This window comes from Erythrolamprus reginae, chromosome 3 (assembly GCF_031021105.1).
Source record: "Erythrolamprus reginae isolate rEryReg1 chromosome 3, rEryReg1.hap1, whole genome shotgun sequence".
Classification (NCBI taxonomy): Eukaryota; Metazoa; Chordata; class Lepidosauria; order Squamata; family Dipsadidae; genus Erythrolamprus; species Erythrolamprus reginae.
Window position 1 is genome coordinate 204,471,864 of NC_091952.1, and position 13,416 is coordinate 204,485,279.

A 13,416-nucleotide genomic window follows, 5' to 3' on the forward strand; every position below is an offset into this window, starting at 1 on the left:
TCTTAATACTAAAACAGGACATGATTACATTTCAGCTTATATTTGTACAGATGCTGTTAACATTGATGTGGTTTTCTTGAAGTTCACATTATTCTCTGCTATTTTTTAAAAAAAGATGCAATAGCACTGGGCCTCTTCCGATCAAGCATTTATTTTAAAAAGCTTTTTTATTTTTGTTATGTTGCCTAGAACTATAATAAAGCAGTCTTTAAAAATTAAGTCTAATAATTTGAACATTCTATAGACATTTATAGTTATTACTTTGTCTCCTTGAATGTGTTACAGCAGTCTGAATAGCACAAGAATCAAACCCCCCCTCTTTGTTTTTCTGACCTCTGTATTATGATTAATTGGGTTGAGTGTGTATGATTTCATAGTTGATGATTTTACAATACTGATTATGTTATGTTAATTTTTTTTAATTTTTTTTTAAAAAAAATATTAGATTTGTATTGCATTGTACTGTTGCTATGTTGTGAGCTGCCCCGAGTCTTCAGAGAGGGGCGGCATACAAATCTAATAAATTAAATTAAATTAAAATGCAATTTTGCCTCTGCCTCTCCCTCCCAGTAATTTGCTTCCTTGCAGTTTTAGTTTCACTTTCATTTTAGCATTTGGGCCTGGCTGCAGCCTCAAATCAGCTGGTGTTTGGGAGGCTGATAATCAGTTGCTTGTGTTAATAAGGCTCTGTGCTGTTTGTTGTAAGTAAGTAAATTGCTGGGAGACAAAGGCCGAAGGGTGGTGGTGGCTGGGTGGGGCTACATTTGCTATATAAGATGCACCCAAGTTTTCACCCTCTTTAAAAATGGTGGGTGGATAAAAAGGTGCATCTTATACTCTGAAAAAAATGGTAATTATGTATCTTGTCCCAGCCAGATTAGTATAGTGATTAAGATATCGGACTAGAAATCAGGAGACTGTGAGTTATGCCTTGGACATAAAGCCAGTTGTGACATTGAACCGGCTACTTTTTCCTCAGCCTTAGGAAGTAGACAACGACAAATCATGTCTGAAAAAAGAAAAGAGAGAAAACTGAAGGGACTTGTTCAGACAGTCTCAAAGAATCAGTTATCAGTTTCAGAATCACGCACATAATAATAATAGTGTGATATTTTATAGCATTGAATTAAGAAAACCTTCAGTTATAGGAGACCTGAAAGAAAGAATTTAAGAAATAATTCAATTAGAAACACAGGTTCAAATTAAATAGATCTCTCCCACACCTCCCTCACACACAAACACACACACAGAGAGACATAAACCTATTTTATCAGAAGAATGAAAAAATGAAAGCTCATAATATTTTGTTGTCTGAAAAATGTATAATTCTCTCTTCCTTGCTAGATTAAATATTTTATACCCTACCAATTTCAAAGCTACCTGAAGAATAATGGGCATACATGAGACATGGGGCAATCATACAGCCTGATGAGATGCTCATCAGCCTGCTAAATTGGAATTGCAGGAAGTGATTTTATACCATCCTACAGACCCTGTTCTAGATCAGTACCTTCCTACAATAGAAGGCAGACAATTTTGAAGACAAAGGAAAGCTTATTACTTCCTCCTGAGATCTTGCTCAAAATTGTTGAAGGATATTTATGAATGATTTGTATGCACATGTACTTATCTATATACCTGGCCCAATCCAGGAATCATTGCAGCTTCAAGAACAAAATATTTGACTATTTTTGGTTATTGAAAGCATATACAGTGGTACCTCATGATGCGTGCAAATCCTTCAGTAAAATCCCAAACTTTAGAAGGGAGGAGAACAGAGGGCAGGGAGGAGCAGCTAAAGGGGGCGGGTGGAAGAAGCAAGGCTAGGCTAAAGGGTGAGTGGGAAGGAAGAAAGGCAAGGGGGCGCCCCTCCCTTTTCTTTCTTCAAAAGACACTCTTTCAGTGCCTGTGCAAACACGCTGTTCTCCTACTTTTTAAAATGCAAACTCTTTCCCCCTCCAAGCCGCCCCTCCCTTTTCTTTCTTCAAAAAAGGGGGGAAAAAAGAAACCCCTTCATCCCAGCAGCAGCGGCTTGGGTTCGTAAGGTGAAAATAGTTTGGAAGAAGAGGCAAAAAAATCTTAAACACCAGGTTCGTATCTCGAAAAGTTCGTTAGAAGAGGCGTTCGTAAGATGAGGTACCACTGTAATTAGGTTAGCATTGTATGCTCTTTTTTCCTATTGATGAATGCAAAGAAACACAATTCGGGCTCCAATTTTGGCACCACCAAAAAGAATGTACAGAATAAAAGAGTCAGAAATGCCCTTGGAGCCGCTGCTCAAGCAGGAGACCTTATATCATTCCATAAAAATAGTTGACCAATAGTTGTCCAATCTTTTTTAAAAACCGCCTGCACCATGTGATTTTAGGTTTTTTTTTTTTTTAATATATCTTTGTAATGGAAAAATAATTTCCCACCAAAAAGAATGAAATTTTCCAAGAAATATCTTTTTAATGTAAACCTAATACTTAACCTAGCCCCTGTGGAACTAGGAATTAAAATATTATCTATAAAAGATTTTTTGTTTCCGTATGTGGACAGCTTCACCCAAGGAATGTGAATTACTTGCTCCAAGGTGCTGCTTACTTACCTGGTAGAGTTTAATTAAAATCATAAAATCAACACAGAGTGTTTAAGGAAATCTGATTGCTATGTTTGCAATGCTCATGTAATTTGCCTTTGACAATGGTATGTTGATTGAGGTACCAGTTCTAGTATAAGTGAAGCATTTGATATTTCATGTATCCTGGGTGACCTACTGCGATGAAATTCCGATGTTATATATTTGATATAATATTTTATGAACTTCATTCACCATTTTCTTGGTTTTCCCTCTATTCCTCACTAATTTATTTTTCCTTCACATAGTTGTTTAGATAATTTAAACTCCCTTTTTATGACCTTGTAATTTCTTAATTCAGGGTAGTGTCTGGGAGACTGGGTGGAGCTAAGCATATACTGGCTAGATGCTCTTCCTGGTGCCACCTAGTGTTCACAGCAGATATTTCTTTTTTCTCATTTTAGGAGAGATCTGCCACTAGTTAGGATTGAACTCTCAATTCGAATGGAAGGTGAGCATCTTCACCACTAGACCATCACACTGTTCAATTTAGATCATGAGTCACTTTATATATAAAGTCACTTTATTTATAAAGTAACTCAAAGTGCTTATTTTGCAGTGACCTCTCTTTACTATATTAAATCCATAAAAATCACATACACACAAGAATGGTGGAAGGTCTGAAGCATAAAACATATCAGGAAAGACTTAATAAACTCAATCTGTATAGTCTGGAGGACAGAAGGAAAAGGGGGGACATGATCAAAATATTTAAATATGTCAAAGGGTTAAATAAGGTTCAGGAGGGAAGTGTTTTTAATAAGAAATTGAACACAAGAACAAGGGGACACAATCTGAAGTTAGTTGGGGGAAAGATCAAAAGCAACATGAGAAAATATTATTTTACTGAAAGAGTAGTAGATCCTTGGAACAAACTTCCAGCAGATGTGGTTGGTAAATCCACAGTAACTGAATTTAAACATGCCTGGAATAAACATATATCAATCCTAAGATAAAATTCAAAAATAGTATAAGGGCAGACTAGATGGATCATGAGGTCTTTTTCTGCTGTCAGTCTTCTATGTTTCTATGTTTCTATTCATCCTTGACCTTATTTTTTCCTTTTTTACCAGAATTCTTTGTATTCTATTCCTAATATATACAACTTTAGGTAATGTTTTTTCCTTAATTTTTTATTCACCATTTGTGTATACGTTGCCATTGTTCACAATATTTTCTTTGGTGAATCCAATAAGCTTGTTTCTGGTTTATTACAACAAAAAGTTTTGTTTTCTGAACACTTTTGAGTGTACCTTATAGACTTTTGACTATTAACCACTGAAATAATCTATAATTTAACTTATCACATACTATTTTTTACCCTTCAGTATGCTACACACATGAAAGTAACAAATGAAAACATGGGGCTGTTGTTGCAACGCATTAAGTATGCCAAGTGCAACTGCAATATCTATGAAGATACAAAAGTAGTGGATCTTCTGCTTCAAATGAAGCTCGGATGTAGAAAGCGCTATTGTTATCTATGCAAATGGAACAGCCATGCAAAAGAGTTGCATTACAAGTAAAACTCAAAAAATTCGAATATTGTGCAAAAGTTTATTTATTTTAGAAGGCAAGTTAGTTCAAGCTATGATTTGTCATAATTGTGATGATTATGGGATACAACTCATGAAAACCCCAAATCCATCATCTCAGAAAATTAGAATATTATATTCGATCAATAAAACAAAGATTGTACATAGAACAATATCAGACCTCTGAAAAGTATAAGCATGCATATAGAATAGAATAGAATAGAATAGAATAGAATTTTATTGGCCAAGTGTGATTGGACACACAAGGAATTTGTCTTGGTGCATATGCTCTCAACGTACATAAAATAAAATATACATTTGTCAAGAATCATGTGATACAACACTTAATGATTGTCATAGGGGTCAAATAAGCAATGAAGAAGCAATATTAATAAAAATCTTAGGATATACGAAACAAGTTACAGTCATACAGTCAACATGGGAGGAAATGGGTGATAGGAATAATGAGGAATAATGAGAATAATGAGAATAATGAGATAGGAATAATGAGAAAAACTAGTAGAATAGAAGTGCAGATTTAGTAGAAAGTCTGACAGTTTTGAGGGAATTATTTGTTTAGTAGAGTGATGGCGTTCGGGAAAAACTGTTCTTGTGTCTAGTTGTCTTGGTGTGCAGTACTCTGTAGCGACGTTTTGAGGGTAGGAGTATGTACTCAGACCTTGGCTTGGGGCCCTTTTACTGCCTCAGTGTGGTGTGGCATGGAAGCTATCAGCTTGTGCCACTGCTGAGATGTTATGGAAGACCAGGATACTTCAATAGTGGCCTTCAGGTCTTATGCATTGTTTGGTCCCATGTCTCTCATCTTTCTCTTGGTAATGTCCCATAGATTCTCTATGAGGTTCAGGTCAGGTGAGCTTGCTGGTGTATCAAACACAGTAATCCTATGGTCATTGAACTAGGTTTTGGTGCTTTTGGCAGTGTGAGCAGGTGTCAAGTCCTGTTTGAAAATGAAGTCAGCATCACCATAAAGCTTGTCTGTGGAAGGAAGCATGAAGTGCTCCAAAATGTCCTGGTAGACAGGTGCATTGACCCTGGACTTAATGATGCACAGTGAACCAACACCAGCAGATGACATGGCTCCCCAAATCAACACAGACTGTGGAAACTTCACACTATACTTCAAGAATCTCATAAGGCATCTTGTTTATGCCTCTCCATTTTTCCTCCATACCCTGGGCCCTTGGTTTCCAAATGAGATGCAAAGGTTTCCACAGTCTGTGTTGATTTGGGGGTCCACTGTTGATTAAGGGGACCAAACAAAGAACTGAATATATATGCATGCTTATACTTTTCATAGGTCTGATATTATTCTATGTACAATCCTTGTTTTATTGATTTATTGAGAATATTCTAATTTTCTGAGATGCTGGATTTGGGGTTTTTATGAGCTGTATCCCATAATCATCACAATTATGACAAATCATAGCTTGAACTATTTTGCTTTGCATGTAATAAGCCTCTCTCATATATTACATTTCATATTTTAAGTTGCATTACTGAAACAAATGAACTTTTGCACAATGTTCTAATTTTTCGAGTTTCACCTGTACATTAAAAAGAAATGGCCACTTTGAAACAATTTGGTTCCAGGACAGAAAAACCTGGCACATGATCAATTTGTTGACCTGACTGATATTTTTGCCTCCACTTCACATTAAACTTGGACTGATGAGACATTTTGTGAAAGCGATGAATAAGGAAGGCAATTTTATAATCTGAAACAGTTGTTCCCAATAATAATTGATGCCAAAATTAAGGAAAACATTTTTATTGGTCTACTGATCAGATATATCATCAATGACAACTGATTCATAATTCTCAGTGGGTCCAGAGAAAATTGTATGGAAAGTATTCAAGGATGTAATTGAGAATTTTCTTGGCAACTACAGTAGTATCTTACTACTCAACTGTTTTGAAACACATTAAATTTGATACTCAAAACATTTTGATGTGAACGTTTTGTTCCAGTACTCATCATTTGTTTGGTACTCAATGCAGAAGCTACAAATTATAGATGGCAGCTGCCTTACGACTCACTGCATTATTCCTTGTGGATAAAATTTGTTTGGTACTCATTGTTTTTGATACTCATTGCACTTCCCAGAGGTCCTAATTAACATTGATTACTAAGGTACCACTTTACAGAGCACCAGACTATAATTTGCAGGTTGACAAAATCCTACAGCATATAACATGTCACTGAAGATTCTTTTTTTGCATTTACACTTGAACTTTCTTCCTGAAAACCTAGATGCATGGTGAAATGTTTCACCAGAACATTAACATAGTTTCACCAGAACATCAGGGCAACTGAAATCCATCAGTTCTGGATGACTATTATTGGATACTGCAACAAGATTCATTGGACATTGAGTACCAATAAAAATCACCAGCAAAACACTTTTAGCTTGTTGAATTCATGCAGCATGTTGAAAATATGATGTGATTAAATACATTATAGTAATATGAGATACAATCATTCTGAAATTATATTTGTGTTCAGCCTAAAGGGGTCTGTCATAATCACCAAAGGCTTTTCAAGAAGCAAAACTTTTGAAAAAAAAATTGTTGTCCAGTGTAGATTCATACTACTCATTGCATCATAAATCTAAAACTCATTTGAAATTGTTAGTAAGAAATAAGAAGGCATCTGATAGTTACATGGTAGATCTTAAAATGGTAATGCCAATTTCCCACACTTATTCATTATAGCTGTAGGAAACATAAGAAGAAGTGTTTTGCAAGCTGACCAGACTCTTTTTCACTCTGAATCTACAACTTGTCCCATTCATAAATTATGGCTTTGAAGGCTGGCTATGTTACCTGAGCATAACTGTGTATGCACAGAAAACATGTCTGTCAGGATTGCTAGTAAATTTGGTTTCAGAAAATGCTCCTCTGAATATTGTGCATAGCCGTAATACTTTTATATCCACTCAGAATGTCTAAAAAGGATCGTAGACAGAATTTATGTCAAACCCAGTGCTCTGCAGAAAGAGAGATTTATCATTCATAACTTAAATTCTAATAATGCCGATTTCATACATCAGCATTCAAGAGGAAACTGCCACTGGGGCATCCTCAAGGACCTTTTGTTTTGAGGTGGATATTTTAAAGTTGAGCCACAAAAGATAATATGTCACAGTTATTTTTGGATACATTAACATGTATACGGGGAAAAATAAGGGGTAGAATTCTGCAATGGAGTTTGCAGGCATGTGGACAGATGAATCTCTATAATTGCATGGCTAGAAAAGAGCATCATTTGCTTTCAGTACTCTGGAATTGCTTCAGCTAAAACCATTTTGGCACTGCTTAATTATCTTTGCAAATTTCCTGCCACTTTCTAATTACATATTCAAGAAAATAAAGTATGTACTGACTAAAGCTGTTATACTCACCATCTTAGCTCCGTGCAAAATTGCTAGAAAATTAATGGAAGCAGAATTATCTTGTTTCTAAATGTATCTCATTTAGTTAGCTTTTAAACTACACTAGCTATGGCCATATTGACTGCCTATGACCCTTTTTAGCATTTGCTGAAAGTTGGCTTAACATAATAAATTTTGGGTCTCATTTTAGGCAACTTCAATCTCACTATAGAAGAATCTTCTTTTTCACTATTAAATTTTTTAAAAAGAAAAGAAATGATAGGCAATTATCCAAAACCATTTGGTAGCATTGATTATTGTTATGATCGACTCTGCACCCACAAGAATGATATCGATCTTCCCATATTTCTATGTTTCAAATTGAAAAAGCATTGTGGAAGATGTAACTTCTGATGCACAAACCAAAGGTAGATACACCAATTCCTTTCCTTTCTGAATGGAAGGTTGGTTCTTTTAAAATCAGAGGCAGAACTCTGAAAAACAGAAAGAAGTACCAATAAAGGAGAACAAAGTTTGGGTAATAAAATGTCTGCAAGAAAACAAACAAGCTCCGAGACCACCGAGACTTCAAATATTTCTGTGCTTTAACTAGGAAAAATATATGATACACCATCTCCCCAAAGTTTAAACAAATGGCTGGAGTTGTAGCTAAAAGCTAGAAAAAGTCAAAGGGAAAAAAACCAGCAGATTTTGCTTCAGGATGCAAGTTGTATCTAAGAAACAGGTGTATATTTTAGGTAAAAGCTGTACCCAGAAAAATATTTTGCCAAAAGCAGAATATGAAGAGAATTGTTAACACATCAGTGGATTTTAAAAAAAAAGTTTTTCAGTTTTACCAACTACTGTTATAAATTGGAAAATTTTACATTCTAGCTTTTGCAATACTGCATGCTCATATTTTTAATGTTTTAAACTTAAAGGTCATTTATTATATTTCTCTTTTTTAATTAAGTCGAATTTTTCTTTATGTCTTGTGACATAAAGATACCTTTAGCCTTCTAAACCCTGTATGGCCAGAGGATGGCACAATAGCACTTATTTCATTATATATTTTTTATCTTTTTATTCAAGGTAGGGGAAATCCATTTATTTTACTATAATAGAATGTGTATCAGAACATGGGAATATAGATGGGAGAGTGCAACCATTGGAGAAAGAAGCAGGCCAAATAAACAAACAGAGAAAGATGAAGTCCATCTTATTTACAATAAGAACAAGTTGCGCTGGATAGTTACTTCCGCTGGCTTTCAAAATTCTGTTATAAAGTCCTCCTAGTTATCAAGATCTTTCAAGAAATCCAAGTAGCTCTTGTTTCCTAAACTTGTATGCCTTAAGGGGCTTGATGCTTGCAACAGGCTTTTGGGAATCAGGCCCCTTTGGAAGAAAGATAGTATCAAGTTGTTACCCCAAAGTAGGAGGCAGGACCATGAGTTAAAATCAGAGTTTCTGGCAGAGGATAGTTAAGACCGTGAAATTGATTCCAAAGGAATGCTAAAATTACTTTTATTGGCTAGAATAATAGGTACAAAAAGACACATTTGTGAGATGGGTCGCTAGATAAATCTGGTAAACAAATAAAAAAAACAGAATCTTGCCATTCTGGTTTTAGGTGTCATTCTGAGCTGCTTCCAAATGTTATCTAATCATTCTAGACTTTAAAGCTTTTGTTGTCTTGGCAACAGAGTCTGAATATCTTCATTAGAGTTATCTTCCTTACTCTCTATACCCATTAATATCCAACTCTTCAACCAGTGAACTATATTTGCACCGTATAACATTTAATTCTTGAAAAGGAAATACTCTTCAAGTTTCTGCCCTTTGTTCCAATGACAATGATGATGATGTGCTGAGCTAGCTAGCTAACAAAAACATTGTGATTTTTAAGGAGCAATTTCAATATTTACTTCAATTACAAGACAATAACCTCTCTAGTAGACATTATTGCCTCTTTACATTTGTATATATATTGCCTATAGAGGGAGTCTTCAATATACAATCACAATTGGGCCCAATGTTTTCATTGCTAAGTGAAACCCTTGTTAAGTGAATGCCTGCAATTGTTAACTCACTGTTGTTAAATGAATCTGGCTTCCCCATTGACTTTGCTTGTCAGAAGGTCACAAAATGTATTCACAGGTGTTCTGTTGGGCTCTCTGGTGGAATCCTCCTGAAAATTCACAGGTACAAATTTCAGACACACACGTTTGAAAATTCAAAACAATGTTCTTTATAATGAAAATTCAAAGAAACTAAGCACTCTTTTTGTATAGCAAAGAGCACTTGTCTCCAAACAAACTGGTAATTTGTACAAGTCCCTTATCAGTTCTGTGATACTTAGCTTGCAGCTATGAGGTAATTCACAGTCCTTCTTCTTTCACGAAGTGAAACACACTTTGCTCTATTTTAGGTTCAAAGCGGGGAAAAATCAACACACCAAAGTCGAAGTCAGCAAGGCAGGCATGAAACACAACGATCAGATAATCCTCCACAATGGCCAAACCCACACTCTGCTCTTTATAGCAGCCTCACTAATTACCACAGCCCCACCCAACCACAGGTGGCCTCATTTTCTTTGATAATAATCTCTCAGTTGTTGCTGCCTATGCATCACTCTCCGCATGCGTGGCTCTTGTTCCGAATCCAACGAGGAGCTAGATAATTGATCTCCTTCTCAGCTGTCTGCCACACTCTCCTCTTCCCTGTCACTCATGTCTTCTTGGTCAGAGGAGCCTTCATCAGCAGATTCCACCGGGGGCAAAACAAGCCTACGGCATGTGGATGTCTCCCCCACATCCACAGTCCTTGGGGCAGGAGCTGGGCCAGAGCTAACCACAACAACATGACTTTAGGGCACTGCAAACTGTCATAATTATAAGTCAGTTGCCAAGCATCAGAATTCTGATCACATAATGATGAGGGTGCTATAACTGTTGTAAGTGTGAAAACTGACCATAAGTTATTTTTTTCAGTGCCCTTGTAACTTTGAACGGTCACTAAATGAACTGTCAATCAAGGACTACTGTCGTTACAAAATTTAATAAATCTAAAACTTTTAGGCAGGCAATAGGCAAACAAGAAAAAGCTTTGAAAAACTGAAACATCTATGTAAAAAGTATCTGAGTTGTCATCTTCTTGCAAAGAAGTGTGTTTCTTCCTATATGAACCAACATGAATTAAGACTGAGTACTGTGCAGCATAATCCCAAAAGATCACCAATTCCATTGTTAATTATTTAATTGTGGTCATTACTGAGCCATTAATTGAAACCTGTGCTGCTTTTTTGCAGCAACATAAACTATTCAGCCATTATTTATTTAACTTATTTATTTATTATATTTCTATGCTGCCTTTCTCCAAGGACTCAGGGCGGCTGGTTATCGTTAACATGACAGAGTTTTGTAGAACTTCAACCATTGTTTTTCAACATCCATGCCTGGCTCCTGATCATGTATATCCCCCACTCCCCCTACAAAGAACAGTACTAGTTTAATAGTTTACAAGTCCGCACGTTAAGATTTGACCAATTTCAAGCTAGACTAAAGCATAATAATTACTTTAATATATAAAAATGTGAGATGTAGATGCATGCAAAGGTCTTCTATAGTCAACAACAACAGACTTTCCATTTCTTAGAGTGATCTTATAACCTGCTCTGTTCTTTTGGTTTCTCTACTAATTGGTAGAAGAACACTTGACAACTACATTTCAAGGAAATAATATGTTTTTTTTAACCTTTCCTAGGGCCTACTGCTTCACTGTCTCTTCAGTAACACTGTATCTCATGATGGGCTTTCCAATTTCTGTTTAGTAGATAAGATTGTAAGCAGCTCTGTAGCTTAAAGCTGTAACTGACCTTCACTCCGCTATCCAAATTTATTTTACTTTTAAGTTTATATTTTTAAATTTAACTTAATTAGTAACATAGTATATTTGCCCTGTATTATTATGTCAAATTAATTAACTGAAGTATTTATACATCTAACAAATGAAAATATGAGTTAAATAAAAAGTACCGGTAACATTGAAGTTAATATTCATAATTACAGCTCATAAAAATAACTCTTTGGGGCAACCTATAAGTCCCAGAGGTTCACTATTTTTGATGTCTTGAAATATTCAAATTACTATTGTTATAGCCAAAAAATAAATATGAACTCATACAACAATCAGTGCAGTGCAGAATCATAAGTCATATTGGTTTTTATGGACAAGCCATAAAAACACCAATCAAATGAGTTATTGTTCCAATTCCTGATTTTTATTTTAGGCAACAAATCAGTTACAACCAGTACTTGTTAAGCAGGTGTTGAATATATGGAGTTGTTTTTAAAATTAACCTTGTTTTAAGAACATAGGGAGTTAATTTCAAACTATTTAAGGCAACCCTACATTGGCTTCCCTGAACGTAACATTTATTTTTCCAGGGTCTCTGCAAATTATATGTCTATTTCATTAATTTCTTTCCAAATGTATAAATTATTATATTTAGACCCTTTCTGTCCTTTATGAGTTTAAATGAAGGCACATGGGTTTTTATCCATCGTTTATTTTCACAAAAGTATCCTGTCAGTCTAATCAGCTAAAAGAAAATAGCTATTCAAAAATTATCTAGAGAGCTCCAGAGTAGAACTGGACTTGAACCTAGTTAAATGTCAGTTGTAACCCTTGAATTTTCTCAGTTAAATTAAGCTCCTTGTGCATATTTCACCTACATGCTGCTCAGTGAAGGGCTACCAAAATTTTTACTACCACATTGTGGGTATGGCTTATGCAGGACACCCTGCATTTTCTTTCAACATCTTTCAGTGCAAATTGGGTGCTCTATGGTAGAGCTCCATTTTCGCTACCCCACTGCGTTCCCCACCATCTGGGAAGAAGCCCACCCCTGATGCTGCTCCAATCCAGCAGGATTCTGATCAACATGGGATATATGTTTGAATATAAGTAATTTATGGACTGAATGGGCCATACTGGATGGCACATTGACTAATTGATCATTTGAATAATCAAATTATCACAGATAATCCCCACTCGGTTAAAGACCTTGGTATACTAATAACAAAAGATTTAAGTGCCAAAGCCCACTGCAACAATATAGCCAAGAAGGCTTCAAGAGTTGTAAACCTAATCCTATGTAGCTTCTGCTCTGGCAATCTCACACTACTTACCAGAGTTTACAAAACTTTTGCCAGACCCATCCTCGAATACAGGTCATCTATTTGGAACCCATATCGCATCTCAGACATTAACACCCTTGAAAATGTCCAAAGATACTTCACCAGAAGAGCCCTTCACTCCTCCACTTGAAATAGAATATCCTATGAGACTAGACTTTCAATCCTGGGCCTAGAAAGTTTAGAACTAAGACGCCTTAAACAAGATCTAAGTATTGCCCACAAGATCATATGCTGCAATGTCCTGCCTGTCGGCGACTACTTCAGTTTCAACCACAACAACACAAGAGCACACAACAGATTTAAACTTAATATTAACCGCTCCAAACTTGACTGTAAAAAATATGACTTCAGTAACCGAGTTGTCAAAGCGTGGAACTCATTACCGGACTCCATAGTGTCATCCCCAAACCCCTAACACTTTACCCTTAGATTATCTACCATTGACCTATCCAGATTCCTAAGAGGTCAGTAAGGGGAGAGTACAAGTGCACTAGAGTGCCTTCCGTCCCCTGTCCTATTGCTCTCCTATATCTCCTATACCCTTCTTCTATTCCTATATCTCTTCTTCTATTCTTTCATTGATATGTTCTATTACTATATCTTCTTTTCTATTATTTCTTAGATATATTTTACTATGAGTACCTCCTCTATAACCTTCATCATGTATTTTA